This window comes from Schistocerca cancellata, chromosome 6, assembly GCF_023864275.1.
Source record: "Schistocerca cancellata isolate TAMUIC-IGC-003103 chromosome 6, iqSchCanc2.1, whole genome shotgun sequence".
Taxonomy (NCBI): domain Eukaryota; kingdom Metazoa; phylum Arthropoda; class Insecta; order Orthoptera; family Acrididae; genus Schistocerca; species Schistocerca cancellata.
Genome location: NC_064631.1, coordinates 730,326,875 through 730,339,812, shown reverse-complemented (window position 1 = coordinate 730,339,812; position 12,938 = coordinate 730,326,875).

The following is a 12,938-nucleotide window of genomic DNA, read 5'->3' as shown; positions in this document are numbered from 1 at the left end:
AATCAACGTCAAAGTCCAAAATTCCAAAACTATAAAACACAAAAAAATGCTTGCCGAAGAAAGAAAATGTATCGTGCATGGCACTCTCCACCCTGCCCTGTGGTGCAACTGATGTCCCTCTCTCCAAAAATGTACACAATGGGACCGTAATGTTGCAACCACACACCAGTTGGCCTGCTGTGAAGAAAAAACGAGTAGTACATTTCAAACATAATCATTTTATAATCAATGTCAAAAACCAATATTCCAAAAGTATAAAACACAAAAAAATGCTTACCGAAGAAAGAAAATGCATCGTGCATGGCACCCTCCACCCTGCCCTGTGATGCAACTGATGTCCCTCTCTCCGAAAATGTACTCAATGCGACCGTAATGTTGCAACCACACACCAGTTGACCTGCTGTGAGGAAAAGTCGAGTTAGTACATTTCAAACATGAAAAAGGTCATTTTACAATCAACGTGAAAAACCAAAATTCCAAAAGTATAAAACACTAGAAAATGCTTACCGAAGAAAGAAAAGGTATAGAGCTCCGCACCCTCCACACTGCCCTGTGGTGCAACTGATGTCCCTCTCTCCGAAAATGTACTCAATGGGACCGTAATGTTGCAACCACACACCAGTTGACCTGCTGTGTGGAAAAATCGAGTTAGTACATTTCAAACATGAAAAAGGTCATTTTATAATCAACGTCAAAGACCAAAATTCCAAAACTATAAAACACAAAAAAATGCATACCGAAGAAAGAAAATGTATCGTGCATGGCACTCTCCGCCCTGCAATGTGTTGCAACTGATGTCCCTCTCTCCGAAAATGTGCTCAATGGGACCGTAATGTTGCAACCACACACCAGTTGACCTGCTGTGAGGAAAAAACGAGTTAGTACTTTTCAAACATGAAAAAGGTAATTTTATAATAAACATCAAAATCAAAATTCCAAAAGTATAAAACACAAAAAAATGCTTACCGAAGAAAGAAAATGCATCGTGCATGGCACCCTACACCCTGCCCTGTGGTGCAACTGATGTCCCTCTCTCCGAAAATGTACTCAATGGGACCGTAATGTTGCAACCACACACCAGTTGACCTGCTGTGAGGAAAAATCGAGTTAGTACATTTCAAACATAAAAAAGGTCATTTTACAATCAAAGTCAAAAACCTAAATTCCAAAAGTATAAAACACTAGAAAATGCTTACCGAAGAAAGAAAATGTATAGAGCTCCGCACCCTCCACACTGCCCTGTGGAGCAACTGTTGTTACTCTCTCCGAAAATGTACTCCATGGGACCGTAATGTTGCAACCACACACCAGTTGACCAGCTGTGAGAAAAAATCGAGTTAGTACATTTCAAACATGAAAAAGGTCATTTTATAATCAACATCAAAAACCAAAATTCCAAAAGTATAAAACACAAAAAAATGCTTACCGAAGAAAGAAAATGTATCGTGCATGGCACCCTCCACCCTGGCCTGTGGTGCAACTGATGTCCCTCTCTCCGAAAATGTACTCAATGGGACCGCAATGTTGCAACCACACACCAGTTGACCTGCTGTCTGGAAAAATCGAGTTCGTACTTTTCAAACGTGAAAAAGGTCATTTTATAATCAACGTCAGAGACCAAAATTCCAAAAGTATAAAACACAAAAAAATGCTTACCGAAGAAAGAAAATGTATCGTGCATGGCACTCTCCACACTGCCCTGTGGTGCAACTGATGTCCCTGTCTCCAAAAATGTACTCAATGGGACCGTAATGTTGCAACCACACACCAGTTAACCTGCTGTGAGGAAAAAACGAGTTAGTACATTTCAAACGTGATCATTTTATAATCAATGTCAAAAACCAATATTCAAAAAGTATAAAACACAAAAAAATGCTTACCGAAGAAAGAAAATGCATCGTGCATGGCACCCTCCACACTGCCCTGTGGTGCAACTGATGTCCCTCTCTCCGAAAATGTACTCAATGGGATCGTAATGTTGTAACCACACACCAGTTGACCTGCTGTAAGGGAAAAATACAGTTAGTACATTTCAAACATGAAAAAGGTCATTTTATAATCAACATCAAAGACCATAATTCCAAAACTATAAAACACAAAAAAATGCTTACCGAAGAAAGAAAATGCATCGTGCATGGCACCCTCCACACTGCCCTGTGGTGCAACTGATGTCCCTCTCTCCGAAAATGTTCTCAATGGGACCGTAATGTTGCAACCACACACCAGTTGACCTGCTATGAGGAAAAATCGAGTTAGTACATTTCAAACATGAAAAAGGTCATTTTACAATCAACGTCAAATACGTAAATTCCAAAAGTATAAAACACTAGAAAATGCTTACCGAAGAACGAAAATGTATCGTGCATGGCACTCTCTAACCTGCCCTGTGGTGCAACTGATGTCCCTCTCTCCGAAAATGTTCTCAATGGGACAGTAATGTTGCAACCACACACCAGTTGACCTGCTATGAGGAAAAATCGAGTTAGTACATTTCAAACATGAAGAAGGTCATTTTACAATCAACGACAAAAACGTAAATTCCAAAAGTATAAAACACTAGAAAATGCTTACCGAAGAAAGAAAATGTATCATGCATGGCACCCTCCACCCTGGCCTGTGGTGCAACTGATGTCCCTCTCTCCGAAAATGTACTCAATGGGATCGTAATGTTGTAACCACACACCAGTTGACCTGCTGTAAGGGAAAAATACAGTTAGTACATTTCAAACATGAAAAAGGTCATTTTATAATCAACATCAAAGACCATAATTCCAAAACTATAAAACACAAAAAAATGCTTACCGAAGAAAGAAAATGCATCGTGCATGGTACCCTCCACCCAGCCCTGTGGTGCAACTGATGTCCCTCTCTCCGAAAATGTACTCAATGGGACCGTAATGTTGCAGCCACACACCAGTTGACCTGCTGTCTGGAAAAATCGAGTTCGTACTTTTCAAACGTGAAAAAGGTCATTTTATAATCAACGTCAAAGACCAAAATTCCAAAAGTATAAAACACAAAAAAATGCTTACCGAAGAAAGAAAATGTATCGTGCATGGCACTCTCCACCCTGCCCTGTGGTGCAACTGATGTCCCTCTCTCCGAAAATGTACTCAATGGGACCGTAATGTTGCAACAACACACCAGTTGACCTGCAGTCTGGAAAAATCGAGTTCGTACTTTTCAAACGTGAAGAAGGTCATTTTATAATCTACGTCAAAGACCAAAATTCCAAAAGTATAAAACACAAGAAAATGCTTACCGAAGAAAGAAAATGTATAGAGCTCCGCACCCTCCACACTGCCCTGTGGTGCAACTGATGTCCCTCTCTCCGAAAATACACTCAATGCGACCGTAATGTTGCAACCACACACCAGTTGACCTGCTGTGAGTAAAAAACGAGTTAGTACATTGCAAACATGATCATTTCATAATCAATGTCAAAAACCAATATTCCAAAAATATAAAACACTAGAAAATGCTTACCGAAGAAAGAAAATGTATAGGGCTCCGCACCCTCCACACTGCCCTTTGGTGCAACTGATGTCCCTCTCTCCGAAATTAAACTCAATGGGACCGTAATGTTGCAACCACACACCACTTGATCTGCTGTGAAGAAAAAACGAGTTAGTACATTTCAAACATGATCATTTTATAATCAATGTCAAAAACCAATATTCCAAAAGTATAAAACACAAAAATATGCTTGCCGAAGAACGAAAATGCATCGTGCATGGCACCCTCCACCCTGCCCTGTGGTGCAACTGATGTCCCTCTCTCCGAAAATGTACTCACTGGGACCGTAATGTTGCAACCACACACCAGTTGACCTGCTGTGAGAAAAACTCGAGTTAGTTCATTTCAAACATGAAAAAGTTCATTTTATAATCAACATCAAAAACCAAAATTCCAAAAGTGTAAAACACAAAAAAATGCTTACCGAAGAAAGAAAATGTATCGTGCATGGCACCCTCCACCCTGCCCTGTGGTGCAACTGATGTCCCTCTCTCCGAAAATGTACTCAATGGGACCGTAATGTTGCAACCACACACCAGTTGACCTGCTGTGAGGAAAAATCGAGTTAGTACATTTTAAACATGAAAAAGGTCATTTTATCATCAACATCAAAAACCAAAATTCCAAAAGCATAAAACACAAAAAAATGCTGACCGAAGATAGAAAATGTATCGTGCATGGCACCCTCCAACCTGCCCTGTGGTGCAACTGATGTCCCTCTCTCCGAAAATGTACTCTATGGGACCGTAATGTTGCAACCACACACCAGTTGACCTGCTGTGAGGAAAAACCGAGTTAGTACATTTCAAATATGAAAAAAGTCATTTTATAATCAACATCAAAAACCAAAATTCCAAAAGTATAAAACAAAAAAAAATCCTTACCGAAGAAAGAAAATGTATCGTGCATGGCACCCTCCACCCTGCCCTGTGGTGCAACTGATGTCCCTCTCTCCGAAAATGTACTCAATGGGACCGTAATGTTGCAACCACACACCAGTTGACCTGCTGTGAGGAAAAATCGAGTTAGTACATTTCCAACATGAAAATGGTCATTTTATAATCAACGTCAAAGACCAAACTTCCAAAACTATAAAACACAAAAAAATGCTTACCGAAGAAAGAAAATGTATAAAGCTCCGCACCCTCCACACTGCCCTGTGGTGCCACTGATGTCCCTCTCTCCAAAAATGTACACAATGGGACCGTAATGTTGCAACCACACACCAGTTGACTTGCTGTGAGGAAAAAACGAGTTAGTACATTTCAAACATGATCATTTTATAATCAATGTCAAAAACCAATATTCCAAAAGTATAAAACACAAAAAAATGCTTACCGAAGAAAGAAAATGCATCGTCCACGGCACCCTCCACCCTGCACTGTGGTGCAACTGATGTCCCTCTCTACGAAAATGTACTCAATGGGACCGTAATGTTGCAACCACACACCAGTTGACCTGCTGTGTGGAAAAATCGAGTTAGTACATTTCAAACATGAAGAAGGTCATTTTATAATCAACGTCAAAGACCAAAATTCCAAAACTATAAAACACAAAAAAATGCATACCGAAGAAAGAAAATGTATCGTGCATGGCACTCTCCGCCCTGCAATGTGTTGCAACTGATGTCCCTCTCTCCGAAAATGTACTCAATGGGACCGTAATGTTGCAACCACACACCAGTTGACCTGCTGTGAGGAAAAAACAAGTTAGTACTTTTCAAACATGAAAAAGGTAATTTTATAATAAACATCAAAAACCAAAATTCCAAAAGTATAAAACACAAAAAAATGCTTACCGAAGAAAGAAAATGCATCGTCCATGGCACACTCCACCCTGCCCTGTGGTGCAACTGATGTCCCTCTACGAAAATGTACTCAATGGGACCGTAATTTTGCAACCACACACCAGTTGACCTGCTGTGTGGAAAAATCGAGTTGGTACATTTCAAACATGAAAAATGTCATTTTATAATCAACGTCAAAGACCAAAATTCCAAAACTATAAAACACAAAAAAATGCTTGCCAAAGAAAGAAAATGTATCGTGCATGGCACCCTCCACCCTGCCCTGTGGTGCAACTGATGTCCCTCTCTCCAAAAATGTACACAATGGGACCGTAATGTTGCAACCACACACCAGTTGACCTGCTGTGAGGAAAAAACGAGTAGTACATTTCAAACATGATCATTTTATAATCAATGTCAAAAACCAATATTCCAAAAGTATAAAGCACAAAAAAATGCTTACCGAAGAAAGAAAATGCATCGTGCATGGCACCCTCCATCCTGCCCTGTGGTGCAACTGATGTCCCTCTCTATGTAAATGTACTCAATGCGACCGTAATGTTGCAACCACACACCAGTTGACCTGCTGTGAGGAAAAATCGAGTTAGTACATTTCAAACATGAAAAAGGTCATTTTATAATCAACATAAAAAACCAAAATTGCAAAAGTATAAAACACAAAAAAATGTTTAACAAAGAAAGAAAATGTATCGTGCACTGCACCCTCCAACCTGCCCTGTGGTGCAACTGATGTCCCTCTCTCCAAAAATGTACTCAATGGGACCGTAATGTTGCAACCACTCACCAGTTAACCTGCTGTGAGGAAAAAACGAGTTAGTACATTTCAAACATGAAAAAGGTCATTTTACAATCAACGTCAGAAACCAAAATTCCAAAAGTATAAAACACTAGAAAATGCTTACCGAAGAACGAAAATGTATAGAGCTCCGCAACCCTCCACACTGCCCTGTGGTGCAACTGATGTCCCTCTCTCCGAAAATGTACTCAATGGGTCCGTAATGTTGCAACCACACACCAGTTGACCTGCTGTGTGGAAAAATCGAGTTAGTACATTTCAAACATGAAAAAGGTCATTTTATAATCAACGTCAAAGTCCAAAATTCCAAAACTATAAAACACAAAAAAATGCTTGCCGAAGAAAGAAAATGTATCGTGCATGGCACTCTCCACCCTGCCCTGTGGTGCAACTGATGTCCCTCTCTCCAAAAATGTACACAATGGGACCGTAATGTTGCAACCACACACCAGTTGGCCTGCTGTGAGGAAAAATCGAGTTAGTACATTTCAAACATGATCATTTTATAATCAATGTCAAAAACCAATATTCCAAAAGTGTAAAACACAAAAAAATGCTTACCGAAGAAAGAAAATGCATCGTGCATGGCACCCTCCACCCTGCCCTGTGGTGCAACTGATGTCCCTCTCTCCGAAAATGTACTCAATGGGACCGTAATGTTGCAACCACACACCAGTTGACCTGCTGTGAGGAAACATCGAGTTAGTACATTTTAATCATGAAAAAGGTCATTTTACAATCAACGTCAAAAACCAAAATTCCAAAAGTATAAAACACAAAAAAATGCTTACCGAAGAAAGAAAATGTATCGTGCATGGCACCCTCCACCCTGCCCTGTGGTGCAACTGATGTCCCTCTCTCCGAAAATTTACTCAATGGGACCGTTTCATTGCAACCACACACCAGTTGACCTGCTGTGAGGAAAAATCGAGTTAGTACATTTCAAACATGAAAAAGTCATTTTATAATCAACATCAAAAACCAAAATTCCAAAAGTATAAAACACTAGAAAATGCTTTCCGAAGAAAGAAAATGCATCGTGCATGGCACCCTACACCCTGCCCTGTGGTGCAACTGACATCCCTCTCTCCGAAAATGTACTCAATGGGACCGTAATGTTGCAACCACACACCAGTTGACCTGCTGTGAGGAAAAAACGAGTTAGTACATTTCAAACATGATCATTTTATAATCAATGTCAAAAACCAATATTCCAAAAGTATAAAACACAAAAAAATGCTTACCGAAGAAAGAAAATGCATCGTGCATGGCACCCTCCACCCTGCCCTGTGGTGCAACTGATGTCCCTCTCTCCGAAAATGTACTCAATGGGACCGTAATGTTGCAACCACACACCAGTTGACCTGCTGTGAGGAAAAATCGAGATAGTACATTTCAAACATGAAAAAGGTCATTTTACAATCAACGTCAAAAACAAAAATTCTAAAAGTATAAAACACTGGAAAATGCTTACCGAAGAAAGAAAATGTATAGAGCTCCGCACCCTCCACACTGCCCTGTGGTGCAACTGATGTCATTCTCTCCGAAAATGTTCTCAATGGGACCGTAATGTTGCAACCACACACCAGTTGACCTGCTGTGAGGAAAAATCGAGTTAGTACATTTCAAACATGAAAAAGGTCATTTTATAATCAATGTCAGAAACCAATATTCCAAAAGTAAAAAACACAAAAAAATGCTTACCGAAGAACGAAAGTGCATCGTGCATGGCACCCTCCACACTGCCCTGTGGTGCAACTGATGTCCCTCTCTCCGAAAATGTACTCAATGGGACTGTAATGTTGCAACCACACACCAGTTGACCTGCTGTGAGGAAAAATCGAGTTAGTACATTTCAAACATGATCATTTTATAATCAATGTCAAAAAACAATATTCCAAAAGTATAAAACACAAAAAAATGCTTACCGAAGAAAGAAAATGCATCGTGCATGGCACCCTCCACCCTGCCCTGTGGTGCAACTGATGTCCCTCTCTCCGAAAATTTACTCAATGGGACCGTAATGTTGCAACCACACACCAGTTGACCAGCTGTGAGGAAAAATCGAGTTAGTACATTTCAAACATGAAAAAGGTCATTTTATAATCAACATCAAAAACCAAAATTCCAAAAGTATAAAACACAAAAAAATGCTTACCGAAGAAAAAAAATGTATCGTGCATGGCACCCTCCACCGTGGCCTGTGGTGCAACTGATGTCCCTCTATCCAAAAATGTACTCAATGGGTCCGTAATGTTGTAACCACACACCAGTTGACCTGCTGTAAGGGAAAAATAGAGTTAGTACATTTCAAACATGAAAAAGGTCATTTTATAATCAACATCAAAGACCATAATTCCAAAAGTATAAAACACAAGAAAATGCTTACCGAAGAAAGAAAATGCATCGTGCGTGGTACCCTCCACCCAGCCCTGTGGTGCAACTGATGTCCCTCTCTCCGAAAATGTACTCAATGGGACCGTAATGTTGCAACCACACACCAGTTGACCTGCTGTGAGGAAAAAACGAGTTAATACATTTCAAACATGATCATTTTATAATCAATGTCAAAAACCAATATTCAAAAAGTATAAAACAAAAAAAAATGCTTACCGAAGAAAGAAAATGCATCGTGCATGGCACCCTCTACCCTGCCCTGTGGTGCAACTGATGTCCCTCTCTACGAAAATGTACTCAATGGGACCGTAATATTGCAACCACACACCAGTTGACCTGCTGTGAGGAAAAAACGAGTTAGTACATTTCAAACATGAAAAAGGTCATTTTACAATCAACGTCAAAAACAAATTTTCCAAAAGTATAAAACACTAGAAAATGCTTACCGAAGAAAGAAAATGTATAGAGATCCGCACCCTCCACACTGCCCTGTGGTGCAACTGATGTCCCTCTCTCCGAGAATGTTCTCAATGGGACCGTAATGTTGCAACCACACACCAGTTGACCTGCTGTGAGGAAAAATCGAGTTAGTACATTTCAACCATGAAAAAGGTCATTTTATAATCAATGTCAAAAACCAATATTCCAAAAGTATAAAACACAAAAAAATGCTTACCGAAGAACGAAAATGCATCGTGCATGGCACTCTCCACCCTGCCCTGTGGTGCAACTGATGTCCCTCTCTCCAAAAATGTACTCAATGGGACTGTAATGTTGCAACCACACACCAGTTAACCTGCTGTGAGGAAAAAACGAGTTAGTTCATTTCAAACATGATCATTTTATAATCAATGTCAAAAACCAATATTCAAAAAGTATAAAACACAAGAAAATGCTTACCGAAGAAAGAAAATGCATCGTGCATGGCACCATCCACCCTGCCCTGTGGTGCAACTGATGTCCCTCTCTCCGAAAATGTACTCAATGGGACCGTAATGTTGCAACCACACACCAGTTGACCTGCTGTGAGGAAAAATCGAGTTAGTACATTTCAAACATGAAAAAGGTCATTTTACAATCAACGTCAAAAACAAAAATTCCAAAAGTATAAAACACTAGAAAATGCTTACCGAAGAAAGAAAATGTATAGAGCTCCGCACCCTCCACACTGCCCTGTGGTGCAACTGATGTCCCTCTCTCCGAAAATGTTCTCAATGGGACCGTAATGTTGCAACCACACACCAGTTGACCTGCTGTGAGGAAAAATCGAATTAGTACATTTCAAACATGAAAAAGGTCATTTTACAATCAACGTCAAAAACAAAAATTCCAAAAGTATAAAACACTAGAAAATGCTTACCGAAGAAAGAAAATGTATAGAGCTCCTCACCCTCCACACTGCCCTGTGGTACAACTGATGTCCCTCTCTCCGAAAATGTTCTCAATGGGACCGTAATGTTGCAACCACACACCAGTTGACCTGTTGTGAGGAAAAATCGAGTTAGTACATTTCAAACATGAAAAAGGTCATTTTATAATCAACATCAAAAGCCAAAATTCCAAAAGTATGAAACACAAAAAAATGCTTACCGAAGAAAGAAAATGTATCGTGCATGGCACTCTCCACCCTGCCCTGTGGTGCAACTGATGTCCCTCTCTCCGAAAATGTACTCAATTTGACCGTAATGTTGCTACCACACACCAGTTGACCTGCTATGAGGTAAAATCACGTTAGCACATTTCAAACATGATAAAGGTCATTTTATAATCAATGTCAAAAACCAATATTCCAAAAGTATAAAACACAAAAATGCTTACCGAAGAAAGAAAATGCATCGTGCATGGTACCCTCCACCCTGACCTGTGGTGCAACTGATGTCCCTCTCTCCGAAAATGTACTCAATGGGACCGTAATGTTGCAACCACACACCAGTTGACCTGCTGTGAGGAAAAATCGAGTTAGTACATTTCAAACATGAAAAAGGTCATTTTATAATCAACATCAAAAACCAATATTCCAAAAGTATAAAACACAAAAAAATGCTTACCGAAGAAAGAAAATGAATCGTGCATGGCACTCTCCACACTGCCCTGTAGTGCAACTGATGTCCCTCTCTCCGAAAATGTACTCAATGGGACCGTAATGTTGCAACCACACACCAGTTGACCTGTTGTGAGGAAAAATCGAGTTAGTACATTTCAAACATGGAAAAGGTCTTTTTACAATCAACGTCAAAAACCTAAATTCCAAAAGTATAAAACATTAGAAAATGCTTACCGAAGAAAGAAAATGTATAGAGCTCCACACCCTCCACACTGCCCTGTGGTGCAACTGTTGTCCCTCTCTCCGAAAATGTACTCAATGGGACCGTAATTTGCAACCACACACCAGTTGACCTGCTGTGAGGAAAAATCGAGTTAGTACATTTCAAACATGAAAAAGGTCATTTTATAATCAACATCAAAAACCAAAATTCCAAAAGTATAAAACACAATAAAATACTTACCGAAGAAAGAAAATGTATCGTGCATGGCACCCTCCACCCTGCCCTGTGGTGCAACTGATGTCCCTCTCTCCAAAAATGTACTCAATGGGACCGTAATGTTGTAACCACACACCAGTTGACCGGCTGTAAGGGAAAAATAGAGTTAGTACATTTCAAACATGAAAAAGGTCATTTTATAATCAACATCAAAGACCATAATTCCAACAGTATAAAACACAAAAAAATGCTTACCGAAGAAAGAAAATGCATCGTGCATGGTACCCTCCACCCAGCCCTGTGGTGCAACTGATGTCCCTCTCTCCGTAAATGTACTCAATGGGACCGTAATGTTGCAACCACACAACAGTTGACCTGCTGTGAGGAAAAAACGAGTTAGTACATTTCAAACATGATCATTTTATAATCAATGTCAAAAACCAATATTCCAAAAGTGTAAAACACAAAAAAATGCTTACCGAAGAAAGAAAATGCATCGTGCATGGCACCCTCCACCCTGCCCTGTGGTGCAACTGATGTCCCTCTCTCCGAAAATGTACTCAATGGGACCGTAATGTTGCAACCACACACCAGTTGACCTGCTGTGAGGATAAATCGAGTTAGTACATTTCAAACATGAAAAAGGTCATTTTATAATCAACGTCAAAAACCAATATTCCAAAAGTATAAAACACTAAAAAATGCTTACCGAAGAAAGAAAATGTATTGTGCATGGCACCTTCCACTCTGCCCTGTGGTGCAACTGATGTCCCTCTCTCCGAAAATGTACTCAATGGCACCGTATTATTGCAACCACACACCAGTTGACCTGCTGTGAGGAAAAAACGAGTTAGTACATTTCAAACATGATCATTTTATAATCAATGTCAAAAACCAATATTCCAAAAGTATAAAACACAAAAAAATGCTTACCGAAGAAAGAAAATGCATCGTGCATGGCACCCTCCACCCTGCCCTGTGGTGCAACTGATGTCCCTCTCTCCGAAAATGTACTCAATGGGACCGTAATGTTGTAACCACACACCAGTTGACCTGCTGTGAGGAAAAATCGAGTTAGTGCATTTCAAACATGAAAAAGGTCATTTTTTATCAACGTCAAAAACCAAAATTCCAAAAGTATAAAGCAAAAAAAAATGCTTACCGAAGAAAGAAAATGTATCGTGCATGGCACCCTCCACCCTGCCCTGTGGTGCAACTGTTGTCCCTCTCTCCGAAAATGTACTCAATGGGACCGAATTGTTGCAACCACACACCAGTTGACCTGCTGTGAGGAAAAATCGAGTTAGTACATTTCAAACATGATCATTTAATAATCAATGTCTAACCAATATTCCAAAAGTATAAAACACAAAAAAATGCATACCGAAGAAAAAAATGCATCGTGCATGGCACCCTCCACCCTGCCCTGTGGTGCAACTGATGTCCCTCTCTCCGAAAATGTACTCAATGGGACTGTAATGTTGCAACCACACACCAGTTGACCTGCTGTGAGGAAAAATCGAGTTAGTACATTTCAAACATGATCATTTTATAATCAATGTCAAAAAACCAATATTCCAAAAGTATAAAACACAAAAAAATGCTTACCGAAGAAAGAAAATGCATCGTGCATGGCACCCTCCACCCTGCCCTGTGGTGCAACTGATGTCCCTCTCTCCGAAAATGTACTCAATGGGACCGTAATGTTGCAACCACACACCAGTTGACCTGCTGTGAGGTAAAATCGAGTTAGTACATTTCAAACATGAAAAAGGTCATTTTACAATCAACGTCAAAAACAAAAATTCCAAAAGTATAAAACACTGGAAAATGCTTACCGAAGAAAGAAAATGTATAGAGCTCCGCACCCTCCACACTGCCCTGTGGTGCAACTGATGTCCCTCTCTCCGAAAATGTTCTCAATGGGACCGTAATGTTG